We start from the raw sequence: 15,361 nt of genomic DNA, 5'->3' as shown, positions 1-15,361 counted from the left end.
ATCCCTGGGTCAGGAAGATCCCTTGGAGGAGGAAATGGTAACTCATTCCAGTATTCTTGCCCAGAGAATTCCATGGACAGAAAAGCCTGGTGGGCTACAGTCCATGGGGTGGCAAAGAGTCAGACAGGACTGAGCACGCACACATGCAGGCAATCTGCTTCCAACTCTATGCCCTTCCCTTACATCATGCTTCCCCTAAGTCATGAAATATGAAATCACCATTCTGTGAGGGGCACTTTCTAAAGGATGTGAAATAATGAGTCCTAGGTCTTCAGCTTTTTGATGGAAAAGGACCAACGAAAGGCAGAATATCCAGCAGCAGTTTCTAGCATTGGTTTGGTCATGAACTCACTCAATTTTTCTTTGTAAGCCTTCTCATGTGCATCATAACTCTGGCCTCCATAATTCATAGGCCTAATGTAAACACCAATTCGACAGACATTTACCAAACCCAAACACAGTCTAGGAATTATCACATGCTCTGGGAAGGGATAGCCTAGAATTCATATCCCAGCTTCACTCACTTTATTCTTTGTGGGACTCTAGGCAAACTGAGGACCTTAGTTTCGTCATGCATACGATGTGAAGCTATAGAATCCACCTTATGGAAATTGCTCTGAGGATTGAATGGGCCCTTACAGGTAATGCATTTAGTAGCACCTTTGTGACTATTCAGTAAATATTAGCTATTATTATGATCATCACGTGCTAGACCCTGGGATACAGCTGAAAAGGCAAGGCAAAACGCCCCAACCAGTGCACGGCTCTAAAAGAGGAGCAGGAAAAGCTAACTCGGTGCGATGTGTGCAAGAACCCAGCAGCGAGCTTACTGAGACTGCAGAAAGCGGTTAGAAAGATTTCCAGGGAAGTGATATTTAAGTTGGGTCGCGAAGAATGAGAGTTCCAGAGTGGAGCTGGCATGTAGGACTGGACTTTCGGACAGATCACATGCAAAGCCCCAAGTGCAAAGGAAGCCGCAAAATCCTGGGATCCGGCAGCGGGACGCGCAGGAGAGCGCAGCGCCGCGTCTGACCACTTCAGGCTCGGGAAGATCCCTTTCTGCGCGCACTGGAGCTCAAAGTGGTGGCGGCAACAGGACGCGGACGCACCCGCCTAGGACAGGTCCCAGCCCCCTCTGTGGGCCTCAGGTTCCTCCCGGGGAATCGGAGGCCGCTGGCCAAACGAGATTCCCTAAGGCGCCCTGGGCAGGCCGATCAGTGGGCCTCGGACCGTTAACCCGGTACCTCCCGTCTGCCCTTGAGGCCCCCACCTCACCACGCTCGGTTCCTGCAGATTCCCAAGGTGCTTCTGAGCGCCGGAGCCGCGGAAGCCTCAGCTAAGGCCGGGCCGGGGGCGGGGGCGCACCGAGGGGCTGGGGCATAGGCCCCGCCCCCCAAACTCCCGCCCTTTCGGAGGGCCCCGCCCCGCCTGGAAGCGTGCCTACGAGCGGACTGCGACGCCTGGGGGCCTCCGCCATGTTGAGTACTGGCAGCCGATTTACAAGAGTGGCCCAAAAGGAAAAAGGAGATCCTATTAAGCGATGGTGTTAAGATTCCCTCGCCCTAAGTGGGGACAGCTAGGGTTTCTGGATTCCAGCAAGGGAAGTTTTGGTAACAGAAATAAACTTGCCCTCAATCATACCCCTTTTGGCTTCGGGGTTACACAGTGCGCATGTGTAAGAGCGCAGGCTCTTGGTGCGCCTGCGCACTGTCCCACCCACAAACCCGAGTGCAATTAACAAGTGCCTGAAGGATAAGCCAACCCGCTGCTGCGTCGCTACGAAACCTTTCCTTAAGAACCCGAAGCGCCAAGCAGCTTCAGGCAACACAGCATTCACACCGTAGTTGTTCAATGTGATTTGAGCACGCAAGGCATTGCACAGGGTTTCTTTTTGCCTGAATATCCTGCATCCGTTCGGAAAAATGCAGTTTGCTTGACTTTCTGCGTTAGCCTGACTTTGTAGAAGACACTAGAAGCGTTGTTTCCATAAGTTTTGTGCATAAAGAATCAGTGCACTTTTCTAGCATTGTAAAATTCCATTTACCTGTCTCTCTTCTCCATTCAGTCGTTCTAAATTTGTGTGTGTGTGTTAGTAGCTCAGTCGTGTCCTACTCTGAGTCTTGGTAGTCCACCAGGATCCTCTGATCATGGGATTCTCCAGGCAAGAATACTGGAGTGGGTTGCCATTCCCTTCTCCAGGGGATCTTCCCTACCCAGGGATCGAGCACATCTCCCACATTGCAGGCAGATTCTTTACCATCTCAGCCACCAGGACTTGGAAATTTTTAGTTGGAGTTAAAAAAAAATAACGGGGGGAGGGCGGGAGGCAATAAATAAATAAATAAATAAATGGGGAACTTACTAAAATGCAGACTCTCGGATTCTACCACTAGAGTCAATGTTGTGAGGGAAGAAGAGATCCCAAACGTTTGACAGAGAAAAAGATGCAAAGACTCAGTTGTGTGGGAATCAACACTGGAGAGATACTCCCCTAACAGGTTGTGTGCAAGTGTTCACTACAATATTTGGAATGTTATACACATTAACTTAAGGGTTTTTGCACATACTTTTGCCATCTCCTAGATCAGTTTACCCCAAACTTTTGGATTAGCTGATAACTTCTTCAGGTTTCAAATGATAATTTTTCAGCTAGATCATGCTTCTTCCCTGATCATGCTATTTAAAGTAATACTGTATCATTTTCTATCGCAGTTCTCTTTTCACAGTACTTTTTACTTGTTTTGGTTTACCTACTATTTTTCTTCCTCAGGTAGCACTAGTGGTAAAGAACCCGCCTGCCAATGCAGGAGATGTTAAAGAGACTAGGGTTAAAAAAAAAAAAAAAAAAGAGAGAGACTAGGGTTCCATCCCTGGTTGGGGAAGATCCCCTGGAGGAGGGCATGGCAATCCACTCCAGTATTCTTGCCTGGAGAATCAACTGGACAAAGGAGCCTGTTGGGGTACAGTTCATAGGGTCGCAAAGAGTCCAACAGGACTGAAGCGAGTTAGCACGCATGCCCTTGAAAGTTTAAGCTTCATGAGAGTAGGAGACTGACTTATTCCTAGCGTTTAACAAAGAGTCTGACACATCTGTTCAGTTCAGTTCAGTTCAGTCGCTCAGTTGTGTCTGACTCTTTGTGACCCCATGAATTGCAGCATGCCAGGCCTCCCTGTCCATCACCAACTCCTGGAGTTTACTCAAACTCATGCCCATCGAGTCAGTGATGCCATCCAGCCATCTCATCCTCTGTCGTCCCCTTCTCCTCCTGCCCCCAATCTCTCCTAGCATCAGGGTCTTTTCCAATGAGTCAACTCTTTGCATGAGGTGGCCAAAGTATTGGAGTTTCAGCTTCAGCATCAGTCCTTCCAATGAACACCCAGGACTTGATCTCCTTTAAGATGGACTGGTTGGATCTCCTTTCAGTCCAAGGGACTCTCAAGAGTCTTCTCCAACACCACAGTTCAAAAGCACCAATTTTTCGGCGCTCAGCTTTCTTCACAGTCCAACTCTCACATCCATACATGACCACTGGAAAAACCATAGCCTTGACCAGACGGACCTTTGTTGGCAAAGTAATGTCTCTGCTTTTTAATATGCTGTCTAGGTTGGTCATAACTTTCCTTCCAAGGAGTAAACATCTTTTAATTTCATGGCTGCAGTCACCATCCGCAGTGATTTTGGAGCTCCCCAAAATAAAGTCTGACACTATTTCCACTATCTCCCCATCTATTTCCCATGAGGTGATGGACCAGATGCCATGATCTTAGTTTTCTGAATGTTTAGCTTTAAGCCAACTGTTTCACTCTCCTCTTTCACTTTCATCAAGAGGCTTTTCAGTTCCTCTTCACTCTCTGCCATAAGGGTGGTGTCATCTGCATATCTGAAGTTATTGATATTTCTCCTAGCAATCTTGATTCCAGTTTGTGCTTCTTCCAGCCCAGCGTTTCTCATGATGTACTCTGCATATAAGTTAAATAAGCAGGGTGACAATATAAAGCCTTGACATACTCCTTTTCCTATTTGGAACCAGTCTGTTGTTCCATGTCCAGTTCTAACTGTTGCTTCCTGACCTGCATACAGGTTTCTCAAGAGGCAGGTCAGGTGGTCTGGTATTCCCATCTCTTTCAGAATTTTCCACAGTTTATTGTGATCCACACTGTAGAAGGCTTTGGCGTAGTCAATAAAGCAGAAATAGATGTTTTTCTGGAACTCTCTTGCTTTTTCGATGATCCAGTGGATGTTGGCAATTTGATCTCTGGTTCCTCTGCCTTTTCTAAAACCAGCTTGAACATCTGGAAGTTCTCGGTTCACGTATCGCTGAAGCCTGGCTTGGAGAATTTTGAGCATTACTTTACTAGCATGTGAGATGAGTGCAATTGTGCGGTAGTTTGAGCATTCTTTGGGATTGCCTTTCTTTGGGATTGGAATGAAAACGGACCTTTTCCAGTCCTGTGGCCAGTGCCGAGTTTTCCAAATTTGCTGGCATATTGAGTGCAGCACTTCCACAGCATCATCTTTCAGGATTTGAAATAGCTCAACTGGAATTCCATCACCTCCACTAGCTTTGTTCGTAGTGATGCTTTCTAAGGCCCACTTGACTTCATATTCCAGGATGTCTGGCTCTAGGTGAGTGATCACACCATTGTGATTATTTGGCTTGTGAAGATCTTTTTGGTACAGTTCTTCTGTGTATTCTTGCCACCTCTTAATATCTTCTGCTTCTGTTAGGTCCATAGCATTTCAGTCTTTTATCAAACCCATCTTTGCATGAAATGTTCCCTTGATATCTCTAATTTTCTTGAAGCGATGTCTAGTCTTTCCCATTCTGTTGTTTTCCTCTATTTCTTTGCATTGATCTCTGAGGAAGGCTTTCTTATTTCTCCTGGCTATTCTTTGGAACTCTGCATTCAAATGGGAATATCTTTCCTTTTCTCCTTTGCTTTTAGCTTCTCTTCATTTCACAGCTATTTGTAAGGCTTTCTCAGATGACCATTTTGCCTTTTTGCATTTCTTTTCCATGGGGATGGTCTTGATCCCTGTCTCCTGTACAATGTCACGAACTTCCGTCCATAGTTCATCAGGCTCTCTGTCTATTAGATCGAGTCCCTTAAATCTATTTCTCACTTCCACTGTATAGTCATAAGGGATTTGATTTAGGTCATACCTGAATGGTCTAGTGGTTTTCCCTACTTTCTTCAGTTTAAGTCTGAATTTGGCAATAAGGAGTTCATGATCTGAGCCACAGTCAGCTCCTGGTCTTGTTTTTGCTGACTGTATAGAGCTTCTCCATCTTTGGCTGCAAAGAATATAATCAGTCTGATTTCAGTGTTGACCATCTGGTGATGTCCATGTGTAGAGTCTTCTCTTGTGTTGTTGGAAGAGGGTGTTTGCTATGACCAGTGCGTTCTCTTGGCAAAACTCTATTAGCCTTTGCCCTGCTTCATTCCGTACTCCAAGGCCAAATTTGCCTGTTACTCCAGGTGTTTCTTGACTTACTACTTTTGCATTCCAGTCCCCTATAATGAAAACGACATCTTTTTTGGTGCTATTATTTAGCATAAGCATTATAAGCATCCATGGAATGAATGAATAAAGTCAGCTTCAGTGTTACAAACATTAATAACATAAAACCCATCAACGAACCACAGGATACACTTTAAGACCACGAAGAATAAACATAGGTTTCAGACTATCCAGACATAACAGTAAAGGACAAATGGAGTAGAGGGTTATTAAAACCAGGGCTTCCCAGGTGGCGCTAGTGGTAAAGAACCAGCCTGCCAATGCAGGAGACATGAGAGACGTGGGCTCGATCCCTGGGTCGGGAAAATCCCCTGGAGGAGGGCATGAAAACCCACTCTAGTATTCTTGACTGGAGAATCCCATGGGGTGGTCCACATGGTCTCAAAGAATCAGATGTGACTGACACAAATTTAGCACGCATGCACAGGATTAAAACCAAACAGTAATCTTTGATTTTTGCAAAAGGAAATTCGTTAGTTCATTCTCTTATTCATTTACTCAATCACCCAGTAAACATTCTGAATATCTATTCTGTGCTAGCATTGGATAATAATACAATCTATTAACAGCAAGTTGGAAATTGTGTTAAAACATAATAAGATAGTACTAGTGGGCCAGAACAGAAAGTGTAGTTAGCTGATGTAGGAGAGTGGGTTACATGCCCCTTAGAGATTCTGTAGGCTTTGAGAGTACATCAGCATTCAACTAGCCTATGAAGTGCCAAGACCATTTGGAACAGAAAAACAGGTGTTCAGGGAGTTCCCTGGTGGTCCAGTGGTTGGTATTCCACGATTCCACTGCAGGGGACCTGGGTTCGATCTCTGATCAAGGAACAAGGATCCCACAAGATGCGTAGTAAGACTGGAAAAAACAAAACAAAACAAAAACTGTTCATCTACAACACTGGAATTGCTTGGGATACAAGAGCCCTGTAGGGAAAGACTTAATCCAGTCACAATTAGAGCCTGGTCATGTTCAAACCTGTCTGATAAACTACAGTGGGGGGAAGGCCTCAAAGGAGGCTGGATTGGACAGAGAGATAACAAACCAGTTGAAATAAAAACAACTCTGGTCCCCTCCAAGTGAACTGGGGTTCTTCCTTTGTGCCCTAAATTCCATCTCTGGGGACATGATTTATAATATAACCTTTTTCCAGGGCTATACTGTGGATCCTGAACCCCAGACTTGCTCATTATTTATAGATATTCCCCCTACCCCATGCCAAGAGGCTAACTGGACTGATTGACTTTCTTTCTTTTCAAAATTATATAATGTGAACTTTCAAAGTGAGGGGTTAAAAAAAAAACACATACATATATTTTTTCTAATAGTCTAAAATCTATTTTAAAGTTCTTTTAAAAAAGTTATTTATTTGGCTGCACCGGGTCTCGATTGGGGCACATGGGATCTTTGATTTTCATTGTGGCATGTGGGATCAAGCTCCTTGACAAAGGATCAAACCCAGGCCCCCTGCATTGGGAGCACAGAGTCTTAGCCACTGGACTACCAGAAAAATCCTTCTTTCAAAGTTCTTAAATCCTTTATCTAAGGTGTCAAGAGAATGGAGCATAGAGAATTTGTGTGGAGACATTTCTGGCTGTGAGTCCTCACCCTTCTTGGGGAAGATGTAATTGCTCAAAACAAGTGATTGGAAAAGAGGAGTTCTAGGAGAGTTTGAGGTACCACATACAAGCCATTGCAACTGGAGAGCATGCTGACTGGATCTACCTCCTGCTCAGGAAATCTATCAACAAGAGACAAGCCTGCTAACTGCTTTGGCGGCAGACCCAGGAGAGTGCTGCTATATTGGGGTTATCCTACTCTCCCAGAATGCCAGATGCAGACTAAGTAAATGAGAGCCTCCATAGGCCTATCCCGGGTCCTTTTCAGCAGAGACTCCTAGAGGAATAAAGGGACTCCAGATGTAAGAAGACAAATGACCACTGACAGGTAGAGATGCCTTTGCTAAGAGGAGTGCAGGAGAGGGGTCCGGCGGGGAACCCCTGGAGAACCCATAAAAGCTCCCCATGATGCTTTGCTGATGGACAGGAACAGCTGTAAACATCTGCCAAATCCAGAAAGTCAGCTATGACAGTAACTCAAAGAAGACTTTTCCCATCCCTTTCTCCACTTTCCTCTCCATGTCAACAGCCTGAGTGACTAAGGTGGGCTGAGGATAACAGAGGAGGAAAGTTGAAAAACAAAACAAAAACTAACAAACTCTCAATAATTTCCCCTCTTTCTCACTGCAAGCTAACTGCCTGAAGCAGCGCTGGGGGCACCAAAAGAATATTACACCTTGTGGGACTTCCCCGATGGTGCAGTGGGTTGGAATCCACCTGCCAATGCAGGGGACACAGGTTCAATCCCTGGTCCAGGAAGATCCCTCATGCTGCAGAGCAGCTAAGCCTGTGCATAACAACTACTGAGCCTGTGTGCCTAGAGCCTGTGCTCTGCAACAAGAGAAGCCACCACAATGAGAAGCCGGAGCATTGAAACAAAGAGGAGCCCCTGCTCTCTGCAACAGAGAAAGCCTGAGCAAAGCAACGAAGACTCAGCACAACCAAAATAAATAAATAATTTTTTAAAAAGAATATTGCATCTTATAGTAGATTATGAACAACTTGCTGCTTTCCATCGGAGTCCATTCATTTATCATTAAACAAAATATTGATTAAGAACCTACAATGTGTCAACTCCTATGCTAGACACTAGGAGAAACTGAAAGAATAATAACACATGGACTCTGCCTAAAGCCTCAGTCCACGGACTCACATGAAGACTGGTGAGTAATGTATATTTCACAATATACAGTATACACAATATACTACAGGGTGCTAAATTCTATAAAAAAAGGAGTGGCTGACTTTGTAGAGGTGGTGACATTATAACCTGATTATGAAGGATAAATCTGCTGAGCAGACAAAGATAGGAAGGGTGTTCCAGGTAGTGTGCATGAAAGAGTGACATGCAAGAGCATGGATTATTGGGGAGTACTGGAGGTTTCCTCTGGGCACGCCTCTGGCTGATTCTGCCACTAGGTTGGATCTTAAGAGTCTCCTTGGATTTATAATTAGATAATAATACAGTCTTCTTCATCAGATGGGTATTTTCCCCTCAGTCCTGACCCTGTCTCAGTGGGCAGGTCTCATTCCAGTTCTTTCCCTTTTCATTGACCAAGGCAAGCTCTACGCACCCACTCAAGCTTGACATTTCTGGATGTGGGTGCCATCTGCTCACCATCATTCAGAGCTTGGGCAGTAAAAGCATGAACAGGGACAGCTCCCATAGGTCCTTTGCAGGGGACATGGGTTCAATCCCTGGTCCGAGAAGATGCCACATGCCACAGGGCAACCAAGTCCATGTGCCACATCTACTGAGCCTACATGCCCCAACTAGAGAAAGCCTGTTTACAGCAGTGAAGACCCAGTGCAGCCAAAAATAAATAAATAAATATAAAAATTTAAATGAGCCTGTAATTATATTCTAACCTGAGACTCTATCTGCTGCTTCAGGTGACACAGCAATTAAAACTCTAAGAATCTGGACAGGAACCAAGAGGAACATGGCAGGAAGAACACTGGGCTTGGAGGCAGACACACTCCCCTGGGTTTGAACTTCTGGGCTCTGCCGTGTCTGGAGCAACCCACCTTCCCTCTCTGAGCCTCAAGTTCCTTTCCTGGCAATGGGGATAATAACACTTACCTATTAGAGTGAGAAGTGGGAGATATAAGTAGACAAAGGGAAGGAAGAGTGAGAAGAGTCTAGCAAGAATCCAAGGTTTCTGAGCTCGAGAATGGCAATAGGTTTCCAGGTCCCAAACTATTAATAGTGGTTACCTCTAGGGAAAGAGATTGGAGAATGGCCTCTTTTAATTTAACAAACTTTGGTGTTGTCTCAATTTTATTTTTTTTACAAAGAGCATGATTTAAGTTTGTAATTAAATATATATTCAGTACAGGTGTTATTTTTCAATAAAAAGGTTTTTTCAAAGCTTATATTGCACAGAAAGTCATCCAGGAAGGACTCCCCTGGTGGTCCAGTGGTTAAGACTTTGCCTTCCAATGTATGGGATATGGATTTGATCTCTGGTCAGGGAGCTAAAATCCCACATGCCAAAACATAAAACAGAAGCAATATTATAACAAATTCAATAAAGATTTTTTTTAATTTTAAAAAAGAAAGAAACAAAGTCATCCAAGAGACTAATAAAAGTGGTTGTTTCCGAGAAGGAATGAAAAACTGGGGGTCTGAGGTGGGAGGGGGACTTCCTGTGTACTCCTCATACTATTTGAATTTTTTTCATCATGAGTTTGTGTTACCTTTCTTTCTATTATGCGTTAGTTTTTTAATTTCTAAAAATAATTTTTAAATATTATAAAGTTTTAAAATAAAATATTTTAAATAAAGAATAAAATTGAAAATGTATGGTTATTTTGGGCACCACACCCATAATAGGTAAAAATACACATACACCCAGATTAACTACCCTGCAGGGAGTGGGATGAATTGACCTGTTTCCAGATTACAGTATCTGCAGGGAGTGGGATGAACTAACTGATCTGGCTGAAGGGCCCACAGTACTCTGACAAGGTGCAGTTCCTGAGGCGCTCAGCGGGGGGAGCCATTGAGAACTCAGTGGAGGAGAACCCACAGGAGTGGCAGCTCCAGTGAAGTTGAAACAACACAAACCAGAATGAGGATTCCAGGAAGGATTAAGTGGCTCTGCACCTGCTGAGGCTCTCTGGGCTCCCTGGATGGGGATGACCCAGGTCCCACAGATTATAAGAAGCACAGATGGAGGTCCCAGGGCCTGGGGCCTTTCTCCCAGCCAATCCTTTTCATGTAGAGTGATGCCAGGAAAAATCAATCCTTGTTTGCTGTGGGGAAGAGCACTGGATTCAGAGTCATGTGTTTGAGTTGAGTCCTACCCTGATCATTTTGGGCTGTGTGACCTTGTGTCAATTACTTAACTCCTCTGAGACTCAATTTTCTTTTTTGTGAAGAAGGAAAATACTAACAACTCTTTTTTTTTTTTTTTAAACCATGACTTATGGAGCACCTACTATATGCAGGTCACTGAAAGAAAGGTGCTCTACATGCATAAATACATTTAGTTCTTATAAGCTGTCTGTGAAGCAGATTTTCTTTACTTTCTTTTTTTTAAAGTAAGAAGTGGATTTATTTAGAGAGAAATACATTCCACAAAGTGTGGGCCATCTCAGAAATGCAAGAGAGGCTGAAGCAGATATTTTTATACTAATTTTTATAGGCAAAGAAACAGATTTAGAGAAGTGATTTTTTTAAAAAGACAGTAACTATAGGTAACACTTATGTAGTGCTTACTATGCACGAGACACTGTTCTAAGAACTTACAACAAAAATCTGTAATAACTCTGAGGCAAGTATATTATCATTAGCCTCATTTATATATGAGGAAACTGAGGCACAGAAAGATTAAATAACTGGCTTGAGATTGCACAGCTGGTAAATTGGGGAGCCAGGATTTGATTGTAGGTAGTCCAGCTCTTAATTGTTATGTTAGACAAATTTTCTGCTGAAAACTGTGCACTAAAATCCCCACTGCACTAAAAATAAAATCCAGCCTCTTTTCTCTGGCTTGTGAGGCCATACTTATTGTGGTCCTGGCATGATCTGACCTCATCTCCTATCAGTACCTCTGCACTCTGTTTCAGCAGCACTGGCTTTTCCTTGTTCCTCTGATATATCAAGCATATTCACGCCTCAGGGCCTTTGCATCTGCTGTTCCTTCCACCAGGAACGATCTCCCAGACCTTTGTACTGCTCATTCCCTCACTAAATCTGGATCTCTGCTCACACATCACCCCCTCAAAGAGACATTCCTATCTAAAATAGACCTCTCGGACTTCCCTGGTGGTCCAGTGGTTAAGAATCCACCTGCCAATGCAGGGGACATGGGTTCAATCCTTGATCCAGGAAGATCCCATGTACTGTGGAGCAACTAAGCCTGTGCACCACAACTAAGCCCATGTGCCTGAAGCCTGTGCTCTGCCACAAGAGAAGCCGCCTCAATGAGAAGTCCACGAACCACTAGAGAGTAGCCCTCATTCACCGCAATTAGAAGCTAGAGAAAGCCCATGCACAGCAACAAAGACCCAGTGCAGTCAAAATAATAAGAATAATAAATAACACCATAAAATAGACATCTCTTTGACTCTGCCTAATTTTTCTTCACAGCACTAGAGTTTTCTGCAGCTATACACTTGCTTGTTTTTCTGTCTCTTCCACCAGAATGTGAGCACAGACTTGGTAGTCTTGCCCTTTGTTAGATATCCAGTGCTCAGGCCCAGGAGTACATAAATGAATGAAAACCCAAGGTCATCCAATTGGTTCATGGCAAAGCCAGGATGTAAACTGAGTTATCTGATCTGGTAGCCCAAGATTTTAGCCACTGAGCTGTGCTGAACTGATTGACTCCAAAAATAAGAGATTCAGATAGTTTAGTACAAAATAGATAACTAATGAGACCCGACTATATAGCACTGGGATCTCTACTCAAGGCTCTGCGGTGACCTAAATGGGAAGGAAATCCAGGAAAAGGGGACATGTGTATACATGTAGCTGATTCACTTTTCTGTACAGCAGAAACTAACAGAACATTGTAAAGCAACTATACTCCCCTCCCCTCAAAAGAGACAGAGAGAGAGAGATTGCTTAAAGAATACAAAGCCACTTTGCAAATTGCTCAGAGCTTGAAGAAAGGAAAAGATGTTGATAATGCTGATGACTCAGTTCACTATTGGCTCATCTGTGAAATGGGTATAAATAATGCTCTGGCCTGCCAACTTTAAGAGGATGTCTTGTGGAGTGCCCATGTGATGGATGGGGAAACAGGTATAAAAGTTAAAGGCTCTAGACAGTAGAAGGTCATTTCCATGCCAATGGCTTCCCAAGATTCCTAGCCCCTACCTCGAGTCTGGCATTAATATCACTGACAGGTGAGGGGGAGGTAGGGACATGGAGGACCGAGGGACTCTGCGTCCCTGTAATTAAACATGTTGGGACTGAAGCACTGCCAGAAGCAGCATCTGGTTGTAATTACCAGAGGGGACCGAAGTGATTAGTCACCTTTATAGTGAGATCCAGACTGGTCCCCTGGGCTCCTCCCTGGAGAGGGCCTTATAAGCAAGCTCAGAATCCCCTGTCCCTACTCCCACCCCATTTCTGGAGTTCTCTGGTCCTCAAATAATAGGCCTGCTCTAACTCCTCCAATGTCCCCACTCGACTAAAAGCCAAGAAGACCACAATTGCCCCCAACCACTCTTTTATTTCTTATGTTTCTAGAATCCAAGTTAAGAGTCTTTGGTATGGGACTTCCCTAGTGGTTCAGGGGTTAAGAATCTGCTTTGTAATGCAGGGGACATGGATTCCACGCCTGGTTGGGGAACTAAGATCCCACATGCCATGGAGCAGCAAAGCTAAGACTGGTGCAGTCAAATAAATAAATATTTTTTTAAAAAAAAAGATTCTTTGGTATAAAATGTATCAGAAGAGGAATTAGACATTAAAGGCAATTTAATGTTTCCAAACTTCAATTTCTTCATCTGCAAAATCAGGGTACTGAGAGTGCTTTCATCACAAACTATTGTGAAGATAAGTAAGATACAAATACAGTGGGATACAAAGGCCAGAGTCTAGTTTACTCTCGTACACGCTCAACAAAGAGCAGTTATTATGTTTTGCCAGGTACCAGGCTAATCACTTTTTATAATTTATGTAATTGAATCCCCACAAACACCTTGTGAGGCAGGCACTGTCATGATCCCTGTTCAGAGTTTCAGAGAGGTTTAGGGGCTTCCAAAGATCACATAATGCACTAAACCATAAAGCAGAAGCAGAATCCAAAATCAGGCCTGTTTATCTCCAGAGCCCTGACTCCTTACCAAGCCATATTTAGAGACATCTTTTTTTTCCTTTTTTTTTGCTGCACTGCATGGTATGTGGGATTCCCTGACCAGGGATCAAACCTGCACCCCTTGAATGGGAAACATGGGCTTTTAACCACTGGACTGCCAGGGAAGTCCCAGGGACACCTTGATGGTTTGTTTTACTCATCCCTTCATTTATTCACTCTCTCAAGATTACAAAGTACCTAATAAGTGGCGAGACATAATCCCTCCCTTTAGGGAACTCAAGAGTCTGGCAGGGAAGGCACACTATGTCTATAAGTAACTATACCTGAAAGTAGAAAATTGTGACTTTTGTATATAAGGGCTGGTTAGAGATCCATCCATCCATATGACACATTAAGAACCCACTCTGTGCTGGGCCCTGAACCCAGGCCTGGGAATAAATGAAAGATAAATATGGTGTCATCTAGTCATAATCTAATGGGGTAGGCAAGTATGTAAATAAATTATTACTGCTCTAAGGAATTAGGCTATGATTTTTAAAATATGAAAAAAGTACACAGAGTAGAAGAAATGACCTGTGTCTGAGACAGGAGTGGTTTAGAGGCAGAACCGGATAATTTTGTGTGCCAAAGTGGAAAGGGGGCACAAAATGTGTGATGGGAATTCAGAAGTGTGTATTTTCTGGTTGAAGAGGGAGGGTTTCGTGGAGGAGAGGGCAAACAAGCTGGTACTTTTTGATGGGCAGTTTTGGGGGAGGGAGTTGGGACAGAGCAATCTGGAAGCCAGTTCTAAGGGAATTTTCTAAGGACAGGTTGTGAAGGCTGAGACTGCGAGGATGTGGGGATGGAAAGGAGAAAGGAATGCCAGAGATGATGGCTTAAGTGGGACAAGTCAAAAGGGGAGCCAAGTGTTGTGGACTTGGGCAACTGGAGGGATAGGAAGGAATTCAGCTCTTCTTCAAGTGACAGTGTTATTCCTTGAGTTGTGTTCAACTCTTTGCAATCTCCTGGACTGTAACCTGCCAAGCTCTGTCCATGGAATTCTTCAGGTAAGAATACTGGAGTATATTGCCATTTCCTTCTCCAAGGGATCTTCCCGACCCAGGGACCAAACCCTGGTCTCCTGCATGGCAGGCAGATTCTTTACCATCTGAGCCACCTGGAAGCCCTCAGCTTTTCCTTTTTAAAAAAATTTTTATCACTCAATTTTATCTGAATGGATTCATTACCCTTAATTCTTATTTTGTAAGATTTTAAGAAATAATCAATCATTTCCTACAGTATTTAATTTAGAGCTTACGTGTGCATGCTCAGTCTTGTCCGATTCTTTGCAGCCCCATGGACTGTAGCCCACCAGTCTCTTCTGTCCATGGGATTTCCCAGGCAAGAATACTGGAGTGGGTTGCCATTTACTTGACCACCTCAGCTCTTCCTAAAGCTCCTGCAAAGGAGTGTCTGGCGGTGCGTTGATCCTTTGAGATGGGGAGGTGGAGCTCTCCTGGGATTTCTGACCTAGGAGTGCCAGATGAATCTTCAAGAGGCCAAGTTATGGAGCTGTGCTCTGAGGATCAGTGAGGCTCTGGACATATCACCATGAAAAGGTTAGCTGGGCACCTGGACACCCCGGCCATGAATTTCATCTTCCTTCATTCATCGAATGCTTACTGAGCTTCTACTCTGTGCCAGGTGTGCTAGGAAACCAATCTGATGACCTCAGAGTGCAAACAGATCTCTATCAGGCAGGCTCAGAGAATCTAGGGTTAAGAAGGAAGCCTAAAAATAAATACAATAAACGGACTTCTCTGGGGGTCCAATGGTTAAGACTCTGCGCCTCCACTGCTGGGGGCCCGGGTTTGATTCCTGGTGGGGGAACAGAGATCCCACATGCCACAAGGCAGGGCTAAAAATAAAAATTAAAGAAAGAAGGAAGCCTACCTGACGAC

At 44.1% G+C, this 15,361-nt stretch overlaps 1 protein-coding gene across 2 annotated transcripts in view; it reads right to left on the bottom strand.

The window, feature by feature from the left end:
- The window catches only part of CEP250 (centrosomal protein 250), a 46,963-nt gene extending 45,568 nt beyond the window's left edge, over positions 1-1,395 (bottom strand). The window contains exon 1 of one of the 2 annotated variants that reach the window (XM_043883558.1): positions 1,276-1,395. The gene's annotated coding sequence lies outside the window, so the exon portion shown is untranslated. Of the gene's footprint in view, positions 1-1,270 lie in introns of both variants that reach the window. The other variant, XM_043883557.1, reaches the window with a different exon arrangement.
- Between the last annotated feature and the right edge of the window lie 13,966 nt (positions 1,396-15,361).

Source organism: Cervus elaphus, chromosome 23 (assembly GCF_910594005.1).
Source record: "Cervus elaphus chromosome 23, mCerEla1.1, whole genome shotgun sequence".
NCBI classification, from domain to species: domain Eukaryota; kingdom Metazoa; phylum Chordata; class Mammalia; order Artiodactyla; family Cervidae; genus Cervus; species Cervus elaphus.
Note: the sequence above shows the minus strand (reverse complement) of the source record. Positions and strands in the feature narration are given on the sequence as shown.